This window comes from Passer domesticus, chromosome 9 (genome assembly GCF_036417665.1).
Source record: "Passer domesticus isolate bPasDom1 chromosome 9, bPasDom1.hap1, whole genome shotgun sequence".
Taxonomy (NCBI): Eukaryota; Metazoa; Chordata; class Aves; order Passeriformes; family Passeridae; genus Passer; species Passer domesticus.
Genome location: NC_087482.1, coordinates 43,807,678 through 43,829,733, shown reverse-complemented (window position 1 = coordinate 43,829,733; position 22,056 = coordinate 43,807,678). Strand labels below are relative to the sequence as shown.

General features: G+C 44.3%; 1 protein-coding gene across 13 annotated transcripts in view; it reads right to left on the bottom strand.

The window, feature by feature from the left end:
• CHL1 (cell adhesion molecule L1 like) overlaps window positions 1-22,056 on the bottom strand; it is a 122,365-nt gene that overhangs the window by 75,351 nt on the left and 24,958 nt on the right. For 10 of the 13 annotated variants that reach the window (XR_010368756.1, XM_064433109.1, XM_064433099.1 and 7 more), the window contains one exon: window positions 16,287-16,367. The exons of 1 other annotated variant lie outside the window; for it this stretch is intronic. The gene's annotated coding sequence lies outside the window, so the exon portion shown is untranslated. Of the gene's footprint in view, window positions 1-3,768; window positions 3,790-4,805; window positions 4,958-16,286; window positions 16,368-22,056 lie in introns of those variants that run through there. 2 more of the 13 variants (XM_064433105.1, XM_064433106.1) reach the window with 2 other exon arrangements.

The following is a 22,056-nucleotide window of genomic DNA, read 5'->3' as shown; positions in this document are numbered from 1 at the left end:
CATTCCACCAGGACCCAGACAACAAAACTCCATCCATTCATCCATGATTCCATCTATCCATCTTTCCATCCATCATCCATCCATCCCTCCCTCCCTCCCTCATCTATCCATCCATTCCTCCCTCACTCCACCACTTCCATCTTCTCCATCCATCCATCCATCCATCCATCCATCCATCCATCCATCCACCCATCCATCCCTCCATCCCAGCACTGTGTGTAACCAAGCCTGGGGACACGTCTGAGTGTCACAGACCACTTCTACCAGTCGAGGTTTCACTTCCCCTGCTGTAACTCCCTCATTTATCACACCCAGGCCTGAGCAGAGCAGAGCTGCTGTGCACATCCCATCCCTGATCAGAGCATTTACCCACAGGAGCCTCTGTGGGTAATTTACCAAAGATTAGGGACTAATTTGACCAAAGGCTTCCCTGGAGAGCAGCAGTGCTCCAGTGCAGGAGGCACAACTGCTGCTTATCCCATGTCAGGCATGAGCAGGGAAAAGGTTAAATCTTCCTGCTTTGGGTTCTCTCCAGTTTAAACTGGCCACTAATCCCTAATAATTTAATTTATTTGTATTAATGAACCAGGGAGTCAATATTTGCGTTAGCCGATTGCACAAAATAATTTGAAATATTTCCTCTAAATCTGGTTCAATTTCATTTCTTAATGCTGAAGCACCTTTATTTCATGAATACCAGGAGCCTAATTAATATTTCATGCTTATTACTTAGGCTCAGCCTCACAATAATCAGTTCCTAAACCCAGCTTCCACAGGACTCTGCTTGGAGTATTTAATCTTTTGGTATCTGCAGTGCACCTCTGATTTGCAATGAATTTACCTCAAGCTGATTTCTTTCTATTCTCATACCTGAACCCTTCTTGTTAATTAAAAGAGAAAAACCAGTGTATTGTCTCTGCAGTTTGGGGTGTTTATTTCCTCTTCTCCTTCTCACGTTCTTCCTCTGCACTTTTTGCCTACAAGGCACAAAGTACTGAGTGATTTCCAGACACAGAGTTCCTGAATTTAATCTAAATTAAGCCCCACATCCAATTTGATAACAAATCCATGCAATGGAACTATTCACACTTGGTAAATACTGCATGATTGTAATTACAAAGCTAAAAATCATAACATGAAAGTCTTGATTAATGCTTCAAAGCAGATTTCCCAGCATTCTGTACATGAAATCCATCTGATTCATCCTATATGTGATTGCTCTGTTTGGCCTCAGGCTAAAAAATCAAATTTTTCAAACTATTTCTTCCCACTATAAATGTTTCTGCTGGGAAAATTGGCCACTTTCTTTCCTTCTTTCTTTCCCATTTAAAGGTCTTTGAATTGAAGCCATACAGCCAATAAATACATTTTGAGTTCATTATGTTCTGGGAACACCAAGGTGGTTTTTACCAGCAGACATCATCCCCGAGTGGAAATTGTGACTTTGGGAAGTTGAGTTGCTAAATTTCAAAGGATTCTCCTATAGGAAGGATTAACAAACAGCCTTTTTTTTTTTCCCTGGCTGAAAACAGCCTTTTCACCTGCTAGTGAGGAAGAAAATTACAGCAGGAAATGCACCATTCCCACTCCCAAACACCCAGAGAAAGCTGGCTGAACCAAAGCCAAATAAATTCAGATTTATTTCCAAGTCTAAGACAGAATAAAATCACCTTTCTGGAGCTGTAGGAGCATCCTTCCAACTTTTCCTCCTGGGAAAGAGCTGGATTCCCACAGCCTCCTTTTGCAGGAATCAGCTCTGAGTATGAGGCTGAGCTTTCCACCCTGCCAGAGCAAATCTGGGCAGCCTCAGCCCATCCAAAATGCTGCTCCTGAGAGGGTTTGGGACCCTGCACTGCTGATAATTAACATCCCCTCGGAGCTGAATTCCCCACCATGAGGTGCAGAATTTTAATATTAAACAGCCATGGGGGGGAAAAAAGAGGGAGGGGATGGGAGGAAAAAAAAGAAAAGAAAAAAGGCTGCTAAATTCTTAAGTTTTGGTGCCTGAAGGGGATGAAATCCAGTCTGGAAATATCAGTTTGGACAGTTATGGACAGGGCTCTCAGAGCTCTCTGTCAGCTCAGACAGAGGAGCTGAATATTCATAAATTCCTCACCCACCACTCAGAAATGGCTTTTCTTTAACCCAGCAAGCAGCAGCTCTGCTGGCAAACTGTGGGGGGAAATAAGATCCCACCTAAGCAGAGCTTTTCCTGTGCTTTTTCCATGGATTCTGGGCAGAGTGTACAGTGAGGGGGTGAGGAACCCGTGGTTTCAGTCACTGCCTTCATCAAATTTCATTTTTTTGCAGCTGAAAAAGCCTGCACAAGGAGAATTAAAGCTTCTTTTATGGAAGCAGGAGTGGAAAAAAATCCCAATCACCCCAATGCTCATGGAAAATAAGGTGAATTCTATTAGAAATGTCAAATCCATAGGCACTAAAATTTCCCCCTCAGTGGTATTTGCCTTGCATTCCACAGATAGATGGGAAAGATTCATTGATTTAATGCACAAAATTATTGTCATTAATATGAAAAGCTAAACATGCCAGTGTGGGGCATTCTGGAGCTTTGCCCTCCTGATATTCCTGTGGAGAATATTTATCCTGTTATTCCTTTGGAGAAATGTCAGCAGAGGACTGAGCAGAAAGGAAAACTGGAGGACTGATTAAACCACATTTAAAACATGAGAACATTCAAAACGGAGTATTTTCCAGGCTCATTAAAATAAACCTTAATTACAGAACCCAGTTTATCCGTGTCATCCAATGTCACAATACTTCAAGGCAGGTGATGAGGAGAAAAAGGCAAAAATCCCCAACAACTGCATCCAGCAGCAGAGCAGCATCTGCATTATTCATCATCAGCCGTGCAGTGACAGATCCAAAATAATTAGTATTATTCATATTAACTTATGCAATTCCCCTGCCTAAAGAAAAGCCATAAAGAAATGTAAAGTAATTATAAAGCAGAGATGCTCTGGATGGGCTGGGAAGTTTTGGTGGAGCAAAGCTTGGAGGGAGGAGGAAGAACAAAACTTGGAGTGGCAAGAAATGCAGTTGTCAAAGGAGGAAAGTTAATTAATGGAAAAGTCTGGTGTGTACCTCACAGATTAGGGAAACCTGCAACTTGGCAGTAAAAAGGGGGGGTGGGGGGAAAGGGAAACAAAAAAATAAGAAAAGAGGAGGAAAAAATAACACTGGAGAAAAAAAACAGAAAAGAAACAAAAATCAACAAGATATAAAAAAGGATACAGAAAATATTTTTAAATATATATCTTATTTATATTCTTTTAGTCTGAGCTTTCATGACAAAAAGCTAGGATAGAGTCCTATTAAATGTGGCACAGAATCCTGGAATGGGTTGGGTTGGAAGGAATTAAAGCCCATCCAGTGCCACCCCTGCCATGGCAGGGACACCTCCCACTGTCCCAGGCTGCTCCAGCCCCAGTGTCCAGCCTGGCCTTGGGCACTGCCAGGGATCCAGGGGCAGCCCCAGCTGCTCTGGGCACCTGTGCCAGGGCTGCCCACCCTACAAGGAACAATTCCCACCCAACACCCCACTGACCCTCTTCTCTTTCAGTCTGAAGCATTTCCCCTTGTCCTATCACTGTTTTTTCCTGATGAAAATCAGAGACTTTTATCCCTACAAGGATCTCTGTCTGAAAAAAAAATTGGCATTTGCTTTCTGTCCATACAGAGCCAAAGGTAGAATCATCACTAAAGTAACATCAAAGTCAGCAAGAGATCCCAGCAGAGTCTGACTCTCACCTTCAGGAGGAATTGCAGGAAACTCCAGCACAGTTTGGGTAAATCTTCAGAATCTGGAAGGGCACTGCCTCGATGTGCAGCTGTCCCCATTTATTACAAAGACAGAAAGAAGCTGCTTTCCCTCAGAAGGAGCCAAAAAGAAAAGGAAAAAAAAAAAAAAGCTGCCAGGCAAAACCTGGCACATCCCAGAGCAGCCAGATCTGGAGCTCATTAGCTGGGACTCTGCACAGCCCTGGGGATGCACCTCCTCGTGCCAGCTGGGAATGCTCAACCTTCCAAGTGGTTGTCGTAGGACACTGAAAATCCAAGCAGTGCTGGAGAGAATCTGATTTTCAGCACAGGAAGTCAGAGTTTTCTGCAAGGTCCACGCAAAGCACCTGAATCTGAGTTTTTCAAAGCTCAAATGCATCAGAAACACACTCAGCAAAGGAAAGATGGTGCATCAGGTCAGCAAACCTGTGGCTAAAAATCTCATTCCTCTCTGAGCCAGAAGACAGAAAAGGTCAAAGGAATGGTTCCAGTAAAGGTTGTTTTAGAGGTGTTTTAAGAAGCAGAAAGTACCAGGCACTTGAGAATAAACTCAGATGTCTCAGCTCTGCCCGTCAGCTCTGAGGGGACACCAGGCACAGCTGAGAGACTGAGAAAGCAGGGTTTGTTAAGAGAGAGAAGAAAAGAAAAAGGAAAAATAATCGTAACAGCAACAACAAAACCCACAAAACATCTGAGCTAAGACTGGAATCCAGAAATCCTGCCTTTGTAGACAAAAATCGTGACCTTACACAGAAATGAGCAATAACCAAGGCTCTGAGTTACACAACTGCAAAGAGACCAAGGGAAGGTGGGGAGACAGACAAAACCAAAAAACACCAACTCAGTCTTGTGGGGACACATCACAAAGATCTCCCCAAAGTGCTCTGACACCACCACAGCTCCCAAAGCCTGCCCTGATCCAGCCAACATCTCACACCTGCCCCTTTCAGGTGACACCAGTCATCACCCAGCCCTGAGACCCCCAAACCAGCTCAGAAATTCCAAACCTCCTGGGGCAGCCCCTGTGCTCCTCCTCCTCACTGCTCTGGATGGCTCTGGGACCTCTCTTGTCCCCTCATGCTCCTCCTGGGTTGATGGCACCTCCTTTCCTCCAAGATTTCCTGGGCAGCTTCCCCAAGGGAGCCTGACAATTCCAGGGAATTTAATCTGAAATGCTCTGCAGATGCACTGAGTGGCCATTTAAGCAGTGACTCATCTTCTCTGGGAGCCTTTTAAGGAACTGGGCTGGCACATTTTCAAGGCACATTTCTTAATCCCGAGTTTTGCAATTTGCAGGGTGATGCATCCCGGAGCTGGGAATATGGCTCAGATGGCAGCAGAACCACTTCTGTAGGGGAAAAGTGTTTAGCACCAGATTTTCCTGTATGTGGCACTTGCAAAGGGTGATCCTAAAATATCTGAGTTTGTCCTTCTGCCCTATCTCAATTAACTCCTCTTTTAAAGAGAGTCAGCTGAACTTGGCCAAGAAAGACATAAATTCTGTCTTCTGTTACAGCAGAGCAAATGATATTTTTAATATTTTTAAATTAATTCCTTAACTCTGCTCATTTCTGTCACAGACTCTCAGAGTTATCTGAAACTTTTCCAAATATTTTTGTTTGTTTATTTTGGGGTTTTTTTTGTAATTACCAGCATCCTAGTCCCTACACCTGCCTTCACCTTCTGGGGGTTCTGTTAAGATCAGCTTATCAATAAATTGTATGCAGCCAAATTACTGAAAGAACCATCAACCTTTGAGTAATTAGTGTGTAAATAATTAACACTCAAGTAAGATCACTTCCAACCAGTCCATCCTAGGCTATGAAGGCCTCTCACACAATTTCTCTTAGATCATCATGAAATGTTTCTACATCTTCATTTTTCCACCTCAAGCCTGCAAATTACAGAGAGGATCAGGTTCTTTCCAGGAGGATCTCTGGATTCACCAGAAGACCCTGCACCAATCTATGGTGTATTACACCTTTTTATCAATTACATTTCCAAAGAGTAAATTGTTTTTGTTATTCTGAATTTTCTAGCAGAAGTCAGCGTGCACCTGCCTGTGCTACGTCACCAAGCTGCTGCTTCTCTGCACTTCCTGGTGAGATAAAAGCCTGGAAGTTCTTTTATCCATCTTTTCAATGGATTGCAGATGGGTGAAAGTGGCAGACTTGGAGACAAAAAAACCCAACCCAACTGAGTCAGAGAAATCTGATGATTCATCCAAAGCCAAGGGAAGAGGAATGAAAGATTTGCTGCCATATCTTGCTGTAAAACAAGTAAATAATGCCCAGTGCATCCAGGTCACTAATCTGGGCAACCCAGCAGGGAACTGCACAACCTCCCCACAGGAACAGTCACAAATTAACAATCCCTAATCACTAATTAAGATAATGCCTTATGTCACACTTCTCAACGAAACGAGGTATGATGGAATTCTGGAGGGATGAATACCAAAATAAGATTCCAAAAGGAACTCAGGGATGAGAGCAGCTTGGTCCCCAAGGATCAGGGTGCCAGCCTGTGCTCTGATGTCAGAGCTCCTACCTGAGCACGTGGAACACAAGATTTATTCTTTCTGCATATAAATACACATCTGTGATCTGCAAAGCACACTTAACTCACAGCAAGGCGAAGAATCAGTGGTATTAATTAGATATTTTAATATTGAAAATCTCTGTTCTTTGCAGTTCTACCACTCTGCAGCAAAGCAACCACTTGTTCTGCAAATCCCTTTCCCACACACAGAAAAAACCCAATTCCTGTAAGACACCGATCTTTTCCTCATGTATTTCTCCCCAAAATAGTGGCACACACTCCTCTGCTGCCTCCTGGCACAATCATCATCCATCAGCAGCATCCAGACCTTGGTTCTTGCCTCCTGTGGGATCAGAGGAGGATCTGACCTCCCTCAGACACAGTTCTAAATTCCAGCTCACCTTTCTGCAAATGAGACAATGACTTTGAACAGAACCACGAGAAACCCAAGCTCAGGTTAATCCTACCACCAGGCAACCTTCTCTCACTGATCCTTAATGGCTCCTGCAAGAAGGGAAAATAAAGTTTCGGGGGTGGCCAAGGCCAGCAATGCTCAGGGAGTCCAAAGGCTTCATGATGGGAGATCCAAAAAAACCTGTCAAGAGCACCATCTGAGGGAGATAAATGTCCATGTTCCAGCCCCCTGGCTGAAGAAATCCTTTAATGAGTGGCAGCAAGAACTGCTCTTCATTGCAAAGCAAGGAACAAGCAGAAGGTTTTGCCAGTGCTTTCTGAATTTGGGTGTTTGGTGTTCCACCAGTGCCTTGGCAAGGCTAAAATACAGAAAGATTTGGTAAAGCCACTCCTTCCCAAAATGCTGGTTTAAAAGTAAAAATGCCTCTGTTAGCATCTGCAGGGTGAATTTACAATTTACTCAGTTCCAGGCTGGGCTTTCAGAGTTTTACTGAAAATGATGAATTATCCAAACTCTGCCCCAGCAGCCCCAGGGACTGAGCCATCCTCACCCAGCAGCCCCAGGGATAGCACAGCAGCACCCAGAGGTGTTGGGGGACCCCAGGAAGTCTCCAACATTCCTGAAGATAAAAACTCCAATATAAACCCTTCAGAGATGAAAATCCTGTGTGATGAGCAGGGGTTTGGCAAAAACTGCACATCTTGACTGGGGGGATAAAGGTTATAATGTTGAAATGGACTGGATTCATGAGCATTGTGGGGTTTTTTCACTTGGTAAAGGGGAAAAAAAATAAATTCTCTTTTCTGGGACAGCTTGCTGAGGAAATGAGGCTCCTGACACTTGTGCAGCCTGTCCCAGCTCTCCAGACCCCTCCACCACTAGCAAGCAGGGGAGCTGCAAAAGAAAGAAACCCCAGCCAGTGCTTCCACTGAGAAAAAAGACACTTTGCAAATTCTGTTTGAGAGCAGCTGACTGGCAAATCTCAGAGCATTTGCTGGCAGCTCAGGCAGGCTGTGAGTAACCCAGGAGTATCTCCTGCCTGCTGGGGAAGGCAGAACAGGCACCAGCCCTGCCCCGTGCAGGGGCTGGGCATGGCAGGCAGTAGGAAACCAAGACAGCCTTTCAGGTCCACAGAATATCTTGTTTTGTCAGAAAGGCTCCATTTTTAATTACCTGGAGAGAGTTGCTTTCCCTGTTATTTTGTGCTCTAGGGTTGTCATTAACTTTTTAACATAAATCTGCATTGTAGAACTGTAAACCCGAGTTGGTTAATGAAAACAACCACCCTGTAGGGGCACAGCAGCTCAACAGATGATCAAAAAGCCTTTTTTGCATCATTAATCTGCAGGATTTCATGAAAGAATTAAGAAAAATAAGCATTTCTCTATAGCACAGGCATGAAGCATCCTTGAAAACACCAATCCCTCCCCCAAAACCAGTTTGCCCAGAACCCCTGCACGGCAACAAAGAGCCCCTCAAACCCAAAATGAAATCATTAAGCAGCAAGAACTCGGTGGAGAGCTCTCCTTGCCCAGTGGAAGAGGTTTCATAGCCCTCGTGCCTCGTTCATTAACTCCCAAATGAGGGATGACGAGTGCAGACAGTGTCCCTTTGTCTCCTGGGACTGTCCCCTTGTGTCCTGGCTGAGTCCCTCGTTAGTGGTGTCCCCTCAGCCCTGTCCCCGTTGTGGGCTGGTGACAGAGACCTCGTGGGCAGCTCCAGCCAAGGCCAGAAAGAGCCCTGGTCATTCCTCAGCTGCCTCTTCCCAGGGAAAATCCTCCCCATTCCAGTGCCTTCATCCCTCCCAGCAGCCCCTGTCCCACATCTCAGCCCATGCAGGATCCAGCCAGGATTCTCTGGGAATCCCCAAATCCAGGGAAAGGAGGCTCTGGGAAATCCGGGAGAGCCATAACGGGACCCAAGTCCTTGGATTTAATGAGGCAACAGCACTCAGGGCTGCCTCTTCCTAAATGTGCATATGAAATAATTCCCTTGGAATGAACTCCGGTGGTAACTGGCTTTGCCCTTCCTGTTAAAGAAAATAAATTCCATCCAAATCCTTCCAGGCAGTGAACAATCCCTGTCCTGTACTTACCCTTAGCCCTGTGCAGGGACAGAGGTTTTAAAGGTGAAAATGCCTCTGTTAGCATCTGCAGGGTGAATTTACAATTTACCCAGTTCCAGGCTGGGCTTTCAGATTTTTACTGAAAATGCTGAATTATCCAAACTCTGCCCCAGCAGCCCCAAGGACAGCACAGCAGCACCCAGAGGTGTTGGGGGACCCCAGGAACACCCCTTTCCCAGGAAGTCTCCAACATTCCTGAAGATAAAAACTCCAATATAAACCCTTCAGACATGAAAATCCTGTGTGGTGAGCAGGGGTTTGGCAACTGCACTGAGGGAAAAAGGTGCATCAGGCAATAACTCAGTGCCCTGCTTTGCCATGCTCACACACAACCAAGGATTTTGGTTTTTTGGCAGGATAAAAAAATGCTAAGCTTGGCATGGAAGTGTTAAGAAAGAAAAAATCAATTTTTTTTCAAACAGAGTAGTGAGGAAATATGCAAAGTGAGAATTCTCCAAGAGATGGAAATCCTATTTCCAGGCAGCCACAGGAGATGGTACAGCCAAATAAACAGATTAAAACCCACGGGCTGTCGGTACGACTGAACAACGATCCATCTTAGAGCTGCTCAGGAACAACTTCTGCTGCAGCAATTTATGATGTGGCCTGACAGGAAGGGTTTGGAGGGAACAAGTCATTAGCTCAGCAGCATTTAAAGAAAAGCCCCGAGTCATTTGTCACATCTCTGTCAGGCCGGGCTGGGGCGAGGCAGCAGCAGGGAGGAGCAGGATCTGCAGTGAGCCCCAGCCTCCTGCTGCTGCCAGGGCTGGTTTGGGCAGGCAGGGACAATCCTGGCAGCCTGCTCAGCCCGCACTGTGCCCAGGAAAGCATCCTGGGCATCCCTGAGGAGCTCCCAGCAAACACAACTTGTGTGAGCATCGCCTTGTCACCACCCCAGCACCTGTCCCAGGCAGGAGAGGTGGGCACTGCACTGGGGACAGAAGGGCAGGGCTGGTGCTGCCAGAGCTGGCATGTCCCCAGGGCAGGCAGGGAACGGCCAGGGAATCATCCCCGTGCAGGGATTGGGGATGTCAGGCAGTGGGAAACCACAACAGCATTTAACGTTCACAGGTTACAGAATATCTTGTTTTGTCAGAAAGGCTGACAATAAAAAACTCTGAAATAATGAAGATAATTTAATAAAAAATATTTTAAATATTTATAAAGAATTAATTATAATATACAATTAATATATTGTATACTATATAGTACATAATGTATAATTAATATATTATATATAATTAATACATAATTTAATTAAAATATATATATTCCCTGCTTATTCTGGGAATAACCAAGGGCAAGCTTTAAAATATAAGGGTTTTTTTTAGAAAACAAAGGTTGGAAAGGATAAAAGCCAAGCGTGAGTCAGCAAGGAGAGGCTGCTGCCAGACACAAGCGGTGTTTGGGGAAATATTACCAGATGTTAACCACAGGACACAGGAGGCAATTATCCATGTGAGATTCAGAAATCATGACTTAGAAAGGAGGAGCTTTGCTCACTCCATGAAGAGAGAGGGAAAAGGGACATGGCAGCAATATTCCAGCACATGACAAGCTTTAATTAAGAAGACTCCAATCAGTTGTACTTTGGGAACACCACCAGTGGCTGCCTTAATCTACTGAGGGGGAAATTGAGGACAGATAGTATGGAAAGCTGTCTGAGCTTTACAATTAATCATTTTCATACCTTATCTCCAAAAAAGCTGCTGTGCCCCATTGCTGGGAGCTTCTGCAATGACCTTGGCATGACCAAATGTGCTGCAGGCAGGGGTGCTCTGGGCTCCAGAGGGCTCAGCTGGTTGACCCCTTAAAATTTGTGTCACATCTGCATTCTACCCTTTATTTTTTAATGTCAAAACCCAATAAATAACATCTTATAGAAATGTTAATATCTCCTCTGGAAGAAAACCATTTAATTTGGCTCTGCTAAGTGCTGCAGCACCAGCCTTGGAGTATCTTCCTTTTCAGATTCATACTGGATACCTCCAAGCCAGAACAACTGTGGACAATAAGTTGTCCATACACGGACAACATCCCAAAGCATCTCTCCCTAAAGGCAGCTTTTTATCCCAGTGCTCCCAGTTTTATCTTTCCCAAACAAACACAGTGACATAAAACCAAAAGAGGAAAAGCTCCCTTGTTACACTTCTGACCCTCCTGTTCACATTGGGGTTTAACATGATCTTCTCCATATTATCCTCAGGGAAAAGCCTTCAGGAGGAAAAGGATGGCATGCAATAAATTTCCTTCACTGTGATGTTTGTATTACATATTCTTACTCATTTTTCCTTCATTTTCCATACCTTTGGTGGTCCCATATAGCATTTTGCAGTAAAGCAAAAATTTCAGCATCAAAGCAGAATTTTATACTTCAATTTACTGAAGTAACAGAGGAGCTTTGCTGATGCTGAACCTAACTTTGTATTTTTATGTGATTTTATTAACTCGTTTATATAAAACTGGATTACACTCTATTACCAATCTATTTGCTCTGTGTCTACAAGTAGCTGGTAATACAGCAGATAAATCTGAAATAATAGGAATAACAAAAGTACTATTGTGCACAATTATAGCTTGTAGCACCCCAAATCAGACATCATTAGTAACAAATGACGATATTATATAAAAGAAATACCATCTGAAAACTGATTTTACACGGCATATTAAAGACTTGATGGCTCAGGAGATGGGTAATAGAATAAAAAGCCTTTTATCTCAAGGTCATCAATTCAAATCCAAGTCAGACTGATAGCAACTGAAAGCCATTTGATGAGAGTGCTAATGAGCCCGGCCTCGTTACTGGAAATTTAAGAACACCCCAGCATTTAGCTCCTTGTGCTGCCCTGAGAGCAGAGTGGGGAGGTTTGGAGGAGCAGATCCAGCCCAGCAGGCAGAGCTGTGCTTCTCTCCTCACCCGCTGCTGCAGGAACCTGCTCTGCTCCAAAATCCACAATTCACTGCTCAGTCCTTATCGTGGGAAGGCTGAAAAAAGGGATTGTACTCCCAGCACCCCGAGTGACCACTTCAAACGTGCAGAGGCAACGCTGCTCAGGGCTGTAACAGTTCCAGTATTAATGCATCACTTTTATTTGATATCTCACTATTTTCCCAGCGTGGATCAAATGATGTGCCAAAGCAAACCAGTGCAGGGAGAGAAAAGAATCCCTGTGCAAACTCCAGCAACTGCTCAGCTGCTCTGACACCAGCCAGCAAACAAAGCAGAGCACATATTGCCTGGCTTGACAAGCAAACTCAAAATATTCTCAGATAAAATCCCTGGAATAATTTCCTTTGTTCTGGTATAATACCTGCAGAACTCATTGCTGGCTCTGGTATTAACATGATGCAAAGCACTGATAAGAACCCCATTGATGTTGTCCTTTTTTATGCTGAATGAGATTTTTATTAAAAAATACCCTTCGAATAAAAGCAACAAAACACTAGAGACGCATTTTCAATTATTTTCAAATTAAAAATAAAAAAAGCATCCCAGAAGGAATTTGCTTTCACGTCTTTCACAGGCAAAGCTCAGTGTTAAATCAACACCTACAAATACCTGCTTGCAGGTGTAACTGAGGACACAGAGCAGCACCAGTGTGACACAATCATTATAAACTGAGCAACCTGGGCTGGTGGAAAATGTCAAGGGCATGATCTTTGAGGCCCCTTCAAACCCAAACCACTCTGTGATTCTGTAGGAACAGGACATGTGTTCCCTGTAATATCTAGTACCCACAGATTCCTTTTTGAACATCCCCAGTCCCTTCCAGCCTCAATTATTTCAAGATTCTAAAAATTATCCACCTCATGGCTCAAGTGAACTCCATCTTCAGCAGTGCCTGGGTTTAGAGGAGCAGGTTTGGGTTTCAGGAGTGAATAATGGATTAATTTGAAAGGTACCCAGGTGCCTAAAGATGCATTTTACAACCAGCTTTGGCTTACTATGTCTGGATAATAAATTCCCTTAATTCAATTTTCCCCTGGTGTAATAACCATTAGAAATTCAGCCTGTACCCACGGGAGACTGCAGAAATCCCCAAACTCTCACTTTGCTACTGTCTAGAGATGCCTCAGCACCCACAATTCCTCTACTAAACCCTATGGATGCCTCTTATGAATTTGGTAACTAATTCCTAAATCCTGATGATCTCATATTTATAACAGTGGGAACAAACCCTTCAGATTTATGGAAGCTCCCCAGGTGGAATCCCAGAATGGTTTGGGTTGGAAGAACATAAAAGCCCAACTCATCCCAGCCCTGCCATGGCAGGGACACCTCCCACTGTGCCAGGCTGCTCCAGCCCCAGTGTCCAGCCTGGCCTTGGGCACTGTCAGGGATCCAGGGGCAGCCCCAGCTGCTCTGGGCACCCTGTGCCAGGGCTGTTCACCCTCCCAGGGAAGGAATTTCTTCCTAATTTCTGATCTACACCTGCTCTCTCTCAGTTCCATCTAAATTCTGTATCCCACATCAGCCCAAGATATTCGCCTCTGGTGCAGCTGTGCAGCCCCCAGCCCTGGATTGCCAATTTTTCCCCTTCCAAGAGCTCAGGATTTCCCAGTTCTGATGACCTGAGGTTAAAACCAGAGCTTACTCCCCAGCTTGCAGCACCACATTGCCCAACTTACTGCATGTCTATCCAGCAAACTAACTGTCAAAAATTCAGAAATATGGGTTTGAGTGGATTTTGGAGTGTGGAAAAATCCCAAATCCATCAGTTAAGGTCATTAGCTCATGTGACACACCTCGCTGAAGTCAATTTTCAAGGATAAGCGTATGACAAGCTGACTGGAGGAATTCTCCTTTAATGCATTATTAATTCATTTATTATTACAGTTATTATAATCTTTATGCAGGGCACTGAAGTTTAATTTGTTCTCTATGAGCTAATCTTTTTAATGAGCCCTTTCTTCTGCTCAGGATGGGAGCTTCCTCAACCACTTATGTAGCTTTTAAGCAAGTAGAAAATGACAGGACCATGCACCCTCCTCATAAACACAGCTTCACATATCATGCCCTGAATTTTAAATGAAAATGAACGATTACCAACTTTCCCACTGCCAAATATCTTTTAAAAGGTTTCAGACTCAGATTTTTAAAAGGTTTCAGAAAGGAAAAGATTCACCAATAATGCTCTAAATATAGGGAGTTCATCACACAATGAATTCTTAATTACAATTCCTCTCTCTGACAAAGAGAAGTGCATTTAAATAAAAAGCCCCTGTGTGAGTAAATGCAGTTATTTGTGGGGCAGCACAGATTAATCCAGTCTGGAGCCCCATCTGAATGGCTCTGGGTTCATTCTCTGGTCACCCAGGGCAGGGAGGTCACGGGGCTGATCCCTGCCCTGAGAAACGAGTTCAGTCAGAGAGGAAATGGCACAAAAACAGAGATGTGGGTGCTTGGAGCTGGGTGCAAAGGGAAGAAACACTCCAATTCCAAACATCCACACTGCAGGCACAGCCAGGCTCCAGCTCCAAAGGCTGAAGCACTTTAGGACCTCCTTGCTATTCAAAACCCATGTGGATGTGGCACTTGGGGACATGGGGACAGGGGCGAGTGGTGGCCTCGGCAGTGCTGCAGCAGTCAGAGGGATTTGATGGCCCTAAAGGTCTTTTCCAGCCTCAATAATTCTGTGATTCCATGCAGGAAGCTGCTCAAGTCTGCACCTGGAATGCTGTGCCTGCATTTCCAGTGTTTCTCCCTGGAAATGGAAGAGCTCAGCCCATGGGACACCCTCCCAGAGAGAAGGTTTGGGGGATAAAAGGTGGGAGAAGGTTTGGAGATGTGCAAGAAGAAACAACACAGATTGTCCACTGAGAAAAACAGAGTAAATCCTCCAGGAGAAGGTTTGGGGGATAAAAGGTGGGAGAAGTTTCTGGAGGTGTGCAAGAAACAACAGAGATTGTCCACTAAGAAAAACAGAGTAAATCTTTCTTCTTTTTCATTCATACCCAAAAACCAGCTTTCCATGGTGGCTTTTCCAGCTGGATGGGCTTGAAAGAGGGAAAGTTTATCAGTGAACTCACAAACACACAAGGAAGTCAGCTTTTCAGGTCAGAGCTGCTCCCACAATGAGATAAATGAAAATATAACCAGATTTTATGGAGATCTGGACTTACACAGCAGCTGGATCCCACTGCCTGCCTGATTAGCTGGGGCTAATCAGAAATTAGTAAATTATTTTCTACTTGGAACAATTCCTGGCTGTCATGGAAAAAGCCCATTTATCAGTGGGTATAATAAAAGAATTTTTAAAAAATCCTAAAACATTTTATTCAGACAAACTACATTTTGTCAATAACTTTGTAATTCTGAATTTTACAGACCACAAAAGTTCACAGAATGAAATTCAGCAGCAGATACATAAGAAACCTGCTCTCCATGGCAGTCAAGGTCAACGAGCAGAACACAAAATCCTAAAAAAATGTCAGCTCAAAAGGAAGTTATGATGTAAATAATTCCCATTACAGGCAAAGCTTTCACCTTGAAGCTCATGGGAAAATGAAGTTCATGGGAAATGCATATATTGGTAGCTGAGACTCCCTTTTCAGCAGCCACAAACAGAAAGAAAACAGAATTACAGGAGGGTTGGGTTTTCTTTTCTTTTTTTCTGAATAGGATTTAAAAATAGTTAAATAAACAGACAGAACCCCCTTGCCAGAGTGATTATTTCCTCCAGACACATCTCCCTACAGGAAGGGCCCATGGGCACTAAGATCCCATGAAACAAACTGTCCTGGAGAAGTCCAAGCCATAAATAACTCCAGGGCTCCAAAGCCTTTTTTCCCTGGTGAACAGTTGTTGGCAGTGCCACCATGAAGTCCCTGCTCTTCCGCTATTTCTCTTCAACTTTTAGGAAATCCAAGGAAATCTATCCAGCCCTTCCCTGCCCTGATTGGGGGGTGAAATCCCAGCCGCTGCTGGAGAGCAGAACGGGACACTGACCTTGAAATAATCAGGGTGGAATGGTCACAGCACCTTTTTCTCCAGAACCGAGGGGGTTTTTTAAATGTACAATCACAATTTCCTCACCAATTAGTTGCTACAACAGGATAAAGCCCGGCTTAAGGCTCAGCTCCACACAATAACAAATGAATGTTTGCTTGAGCTGCAAAAAGAGAAGACAAACAAGCTCCATCTGACCTCAGAGCTGTCAGGATCTGAAAGCATGTCCACACCCTCCAGGGAATTAAAATCACAGGGAAGCATTCCAGAACCTGCCTACCTGCACAAACACATACACACACACACGTTTGTGCTTTTATAGAGAGCTTCTTCCAGACAGAAATGGCATCAAACAGGCCCAAAATGGTTACAGTGACTTGAACTGTGATCATTCAGATAGAGAGGCAAATCAAATCGACGTCCAAAACATTTAATTAAAAAGAAAAATATGCATTTCTAACCAGTACATGGGGCTGTTTCCTCATCAGTGCATGGTCAGGCTGTAGTTTTACATCTGAATCCTTCTCCCCACTTTACTGCATCTAGAAATAAAGACAGAATTGTGAGTTGTGCAATGGCATGTCATATGTTCAATTTATCTAAAACCAGCACCTTTATCAGTACAATTCCTTTGCTTTATTTTTTTCCCCCTGTATGCTGAGTTTCTGTCTGATCTCATTCTCTTTGCCCTTCATTTACCTGGAAAAGGAGAGGTTTTTCCATATTTGAATAACAGAAGCAACATACCCCATGGAATAGAGGGAAATGGGCTGAAGTGAGAAGATCTGATTTTTATTCTAAACCTGCTTTCTGGCCTTGCAACGAGGCACTTTTCTGCACATTTCCCCTCTCTCCCTTTGCCTTTCTTGTCTGCTTACATTACAAGCTCCCTGAAGCCTGTTAGGTGTTTATACAGCACAAAACAGATAAGATTCAGCTTTCCTCAGAATCACAAGATAACGCAGACCCAGAAACAATAAATCTTATCAATCACCACCTACATTATTGCTCTCCTAACATGAAACACGTTTCAAAGTGATTTTCAATAGTTACTTTCTTTAAAGGAAAATAAATAAAAAAGGCTTATGGAAGAAAAGCGTGTCCAAGAGGAAACAAATCTCTTAACTGGTTTTTTTTTTGTGTTTTTTTCCCAATACATTCCACCTGTTTTAAACACATCAACCAAGAGCTGCATTTCTGTGTCTTTACTACAAGGGCAGGACACATCTCTGCCACTGACCTCAATATTCTCACCTAGAGCTGGGTCTCAGGATGCTCCACGGTGTGCTGGGAGCAGCAAAAGCACGGAACAGACTTTGGAGCTCTAATCCCACTTCTCCTGCTCTCCCAAATGTTACAACTCACACAGTGCAAGCACCAGAGCAATTCCCGTGTCACCCAGGAGCAAAAGGAGCACACAAGCACCATCTTGGTCTGGTTTTACCTCTGTGGGTCACCTTTGAAAGTGATTTTCTTTCCAGGCTCTCAGTATGAATGACAAGATATCCTGAGAGACGTCTTGAGGGAGAAGAAGTGATAAAGAGGAATTCAGCTAACCTATTTTCTTTCTTGTCACTACTTGATAATCTCTTTATCTGCTCTCATCTCACCAGGTGCAGACAGACTTATTTCCCCATGGCCAGGGCCAATCCCTCTCCTAAAGTGCCCACATGCACCTGGACTTCCTTTCCCAGAGTGTTTCAAATTCCTATTGCAAAGTGCCCCTGATCTTTTGGGGTAAGCAGAGCCAAATTCAGCAGGCACAGAACATGTAAACACATAAAATGTCAGTGCTTATTGCCACACACATCTTTAGCCTTTCAGGGAGCTTCTGTGGCCATGGGCACACAGGGAACATTTGTAAGAATCTCCTTATCAATAAAAGTTTGCAGTTTCACTGAAACACAACTCACTAGCACATATATTTTACAGTTTGACCCCTCTGTCCATAAATTATAGTTTTGGTGTGAACAGAAAACATTTTCTAAAGCTCTGAGGTGATTTAGAAACCCCAATTCTGCTTTCAGCTGCACCTTAATCCTTCTTGACTTCTATTGAGCCTTCAGCTCAGCAATGTTTGCTCTCCTGCTGGCACTGCACTCAGCCTTTCAGAGAGCCTCCACCTCCCCAAAGCAATGTGACTGCAATTTGTAATGCCAAATGCAAATCTCCTCAGCCACAGCCTGTGCCAGCTGGGCACAGCCCAACCAAGCTGTGCCAGCCTGGTCCAAGCTTTGCAAGACATGCCTGGGCTGGAAAAGAGAGCAAAGCCCAGCCCAGCCCCGTGCAGAATCACCAGGGCTGCAAAGCAGAGTGGAAAAATCCTTCTGCCACAAACCAGGGCAGAACAGAGGCCATTTTCAGGATTTCAGTTCATCACAGGGCTGGATTCAGGGACTTCAAGACAAGATGCTGTTATTACATCAGGCCCAGACTTCCTGCCTTTACACTGCCCCCGCTTAGCTCTGGATTAAGCCAATTCTCCTGCAATTGATTAAAAGCTCTCCTCCAAATAAAAAAAAAAAAATTCTCCTATTTGTTTAGAGGAAAAGGAAGAAATTCAACACTATTTCAACCTGAGATTCTGAGGGAGGAGGGAATGATGATTTGTATCTCCCCCTCCTCCTATTTTTTAATCTCTCTCAGAAATCACAGCAGAGAACAGTAACTCAAATGCTTTATAGCTGAATTCATTTTCATCAGCTGTCTCCTATCTTTACCAGTTGTTTGTCTGCTTCTCCCATTTCTGCTGTGCATCTTGGACTTATCGATCTTGTAAGCTTTAAATTACAGCTATCCATGAAAAAAAAAAAAAAGCAGGAGGCAAACCACAACAGGAAAAACCAGGCCTGATAAAGGATTTCTGAAGGGCTGCTCACTTTTGCTAGAAGAAAATCTTAATGGCATTTCCTGGAGAGGTCTGCAGGGCTGAAGTTATTAGTGGACTGTATGGACAGAGGACAGGCAAAAAAAGGTGTCAGATTGAAGGGTTTATAGCAAAAGGTGTCAGATTGAAGGGTTTATAGCAAAAAAAAAAAAAAAATCCAGTGAAAAGTGTAGGAAAACTTGGGGGAAAAAATACAAGATTGATACAAGTATCAATCAGCTGATTTATAGCATTGGGTTTATTAGAGCCAGACAATTTATAGTTCTTTTGGTTTCAGGTTGAGTTTAAGCAATAAGAATTCACTGCTCCCCAAAACCACTGGAAATATTTCCCATGACAAAGGCAGAGCTGATTTCTGTGCTCAAGGGCACCCACTGCAGCTCAGAGCCTGCTCAGGGGCTCACTCCAGGCTTCTGGGGCTGTCAGAGAGTCATGGAATCACAGAATGGTTGAAACAGACCTCAAAATCATCTCATTCCAACCCTCCTTCCATGGGCAGGTCACCTTCCACCGCCTTCCTTAAAGAGCTCCACGAATCCCCAGTATCCTCCTGCACCTCCAATCCAATACTCCTGCAGTGATCCTGCAATTCCCCAGGGAAGCTCTTCCAGTATTTTGCCCAAGACTCTTCTACAACATGAAGGAAAAATTATGACTCAGAGGCCTCTGTTCCAGGTGTTCCCACCCGGGAAGGGAAGGAAAAGGGAAGGGGAATGACCATCATTCCTCCTGTGGAACAACCTGGCACTGCCAGCTCTAGCTGGGCTCTCTGGCTGTAGCAAGTTCCTTAAGTTTAAAAATCAACCACAGGGTTCATTTCACTGAGGAATAACTGAAACCACAGAAAACTTGTCTCCAGTCTGCACTGAAAACTCAGCCTGTTGGGTTTTCATACCTTGAGTACAAGGGGAAAACCTGCACCCTTCCTAACTGGGATTTCTGACTGTCCTAGAAACCCTGTGGCCTGAATCAAAGTGAGGTGCCCTGGAATGGTAAACCTGTTGGGATTTTTAAAATTAAAATCTAATCTTTTCCTCTGTTATGGGCAAAGTGTCTGCATGTCTGGGTTCCTGCAGAAGCATTTCACTGCTCTGATGTTCCACAGGACACTGTGGAACTCTGTCTTTCAGTTTCCCAAAGGTCAGAGGAGCTGACAGCTGCCCCAGTGAGGGAATGCAGGTGACATTTCCCTGCACTCAGCTGGTCACTCCTGCCTCGCAGTGTGGCACAGCACGGGGAGAGGCAGCAGGGCACAGAGGTGCCTTGGGGACATCCCTGATCCCCGTGTCCAGCTGGGGCTGCTTGGAGTCTGAGCAGCACCAGGAGCAGGGCTGGCATCACCCACTGCCCCTGGCCATGCCACAGATGGCACCAGCAGCTCCCCAGGCTGCTGCACCTCCAGCTGGCACAGGAGGAGCAAACAAAGAGGGATGAGCAGCCCCTGCTGCAATGTGACCTTCACATTCCATCCGTGCCTTGCTCCTCAACAGATACACAAATTACAAAGTCAAAACCTGACAGTCAGGCTCAGATAATGACAAATAAATATTTAAATGTTACTTGGGCTGTGCCTGCTGCAGATCCCTGCAGAACAGAGGAAGGGAATTCACAGATTTGTCCTGGAGGACTTGAGAAAGAAGAATGGCATCAAAGGAGGGGAGTGCTGGCCAGGATGGAGCTCTGGCACTGCTCTGGCTGCTCCTGAAGCCACCCTGCTCCCCCAGCCCTGCCTGCACATCAAACCTGCCCTGACTCTGCTCTCAGGACGCTCCCAAGGCTGATCCTATTTCAGGGAGGTGTGGGTGCTAAATCCCAGCACCCAGGGCCGGGCATTGTCCCCATCAGCCCCAGCAGTGAGGCACGAGCTGCCCTTGTCCATGTTAACAGCTGAAGGGTTTTCAAGGAGGAGGTTCTGTCAAGCAATAAAAAGATGCTTTAACCAGCTTGGAAAATAGCACGGGGTGAAATGGATAAACTTTCCCAGCAAAAGGTCAAGGTCCTTACAGCTTATGGATGCCCCAGCAATGCAAATGTGCTAAGGGGAGCATTTATAGTGATGTCTTCTGGATAACACCAAGTACATAAAATTTATAGGGGTTGAGAAAAAGAACAGCAAGAGAGAAAATAAACCCTTTAATAAAGAAACAAACATTCTCAATATAATTTTACCCATGTGCATTTTGAACACAACCCAGCAAAGATGCAGTGTGCTGAGTAGAGTCAGCACAAGCATTTTTCTGTTCCTTAAATAATATGATTGTTTTCTTTTCAACAACAGTAGGAGATATTAATTTTACAAGAATAAAATTAAGAAGTCTAGTTTAGTAGACATGCTTTACCCATATTTCAACTTTTCCCACCAGGAAAAAGAAATTAATAAAAATATGTTTCTACTCTGTAGGACATATAGAATAAGGCGGCTCATAATTACTCCAAGCACAGTGCTACAAGTTGCTTAAATAACTGTTTATTTATTACTAGAATATGAAGAATATGAAGAGAGCCACAGCAGTCTGGGCCCACCACATGATGCTGGCTGACAATTCCTCTGATTTACTGCATCAGTAAAAGAAGGCAGCCATGAACACATTTTTGTAAATCAAGTCTATTGGGCCAGATTTGGGTCCTCGACTGCTCAGGCATAAGAAATGTTATAGCTCTTTGCCAGTACATAATTCAGGTGCTGAACTTAATAACATGGATTTAGAGCATTAAAAGCTGTTAGAATAGTTACCAGGAGAAAATCACCTTGGCTCCAGCACCCATGCAAAGGCTCATTGCTGCACAGCCTCTCTCTGAGCCTTGTCATTACCCAGCCACAGCAGAGCCATTTTCCCCCTAAAGAAAATGTCAAGGTCTGTGCAGAATCACCCAGGTTTCATGTTCACACCACCAGTGAGTGCTCAGCAGTTAAACCTTGTGTCACGACACACACGAGTTGAGTTTAAATTTACAGTGCACGCCAGGTGTTCTTATTGCCCCTTAAGGGAACCTGGGACTGGGGCAGAATCACCTCTGTCAGTGTTCTCCCTGCTGGGTCAATAAATCCTGATAGTCCATAAAAGTCAGTGAGCAAAACCGACAGCAGCAGCAGCCTGCCAGCACTTTGGGGTAAAATTTGGCAACTTAGCACCTGCCTATTAGTCAGAATGATTCTGCATTTAATGGCCCCGAGGTTCAGGCAGCACTCACACTGCTTTTAACAACCTCCTAATGCTCAAAGCTGCATTACTGTGAGCTCCTCACCACGGAGGATGTGCAAACCCAGCAGCACGTGGGCTGAAAAAAGGATTTCTCCAAGTGAAGGCAGCATCCTGAGTGTTTGCACAGAGATATAGCCTCCA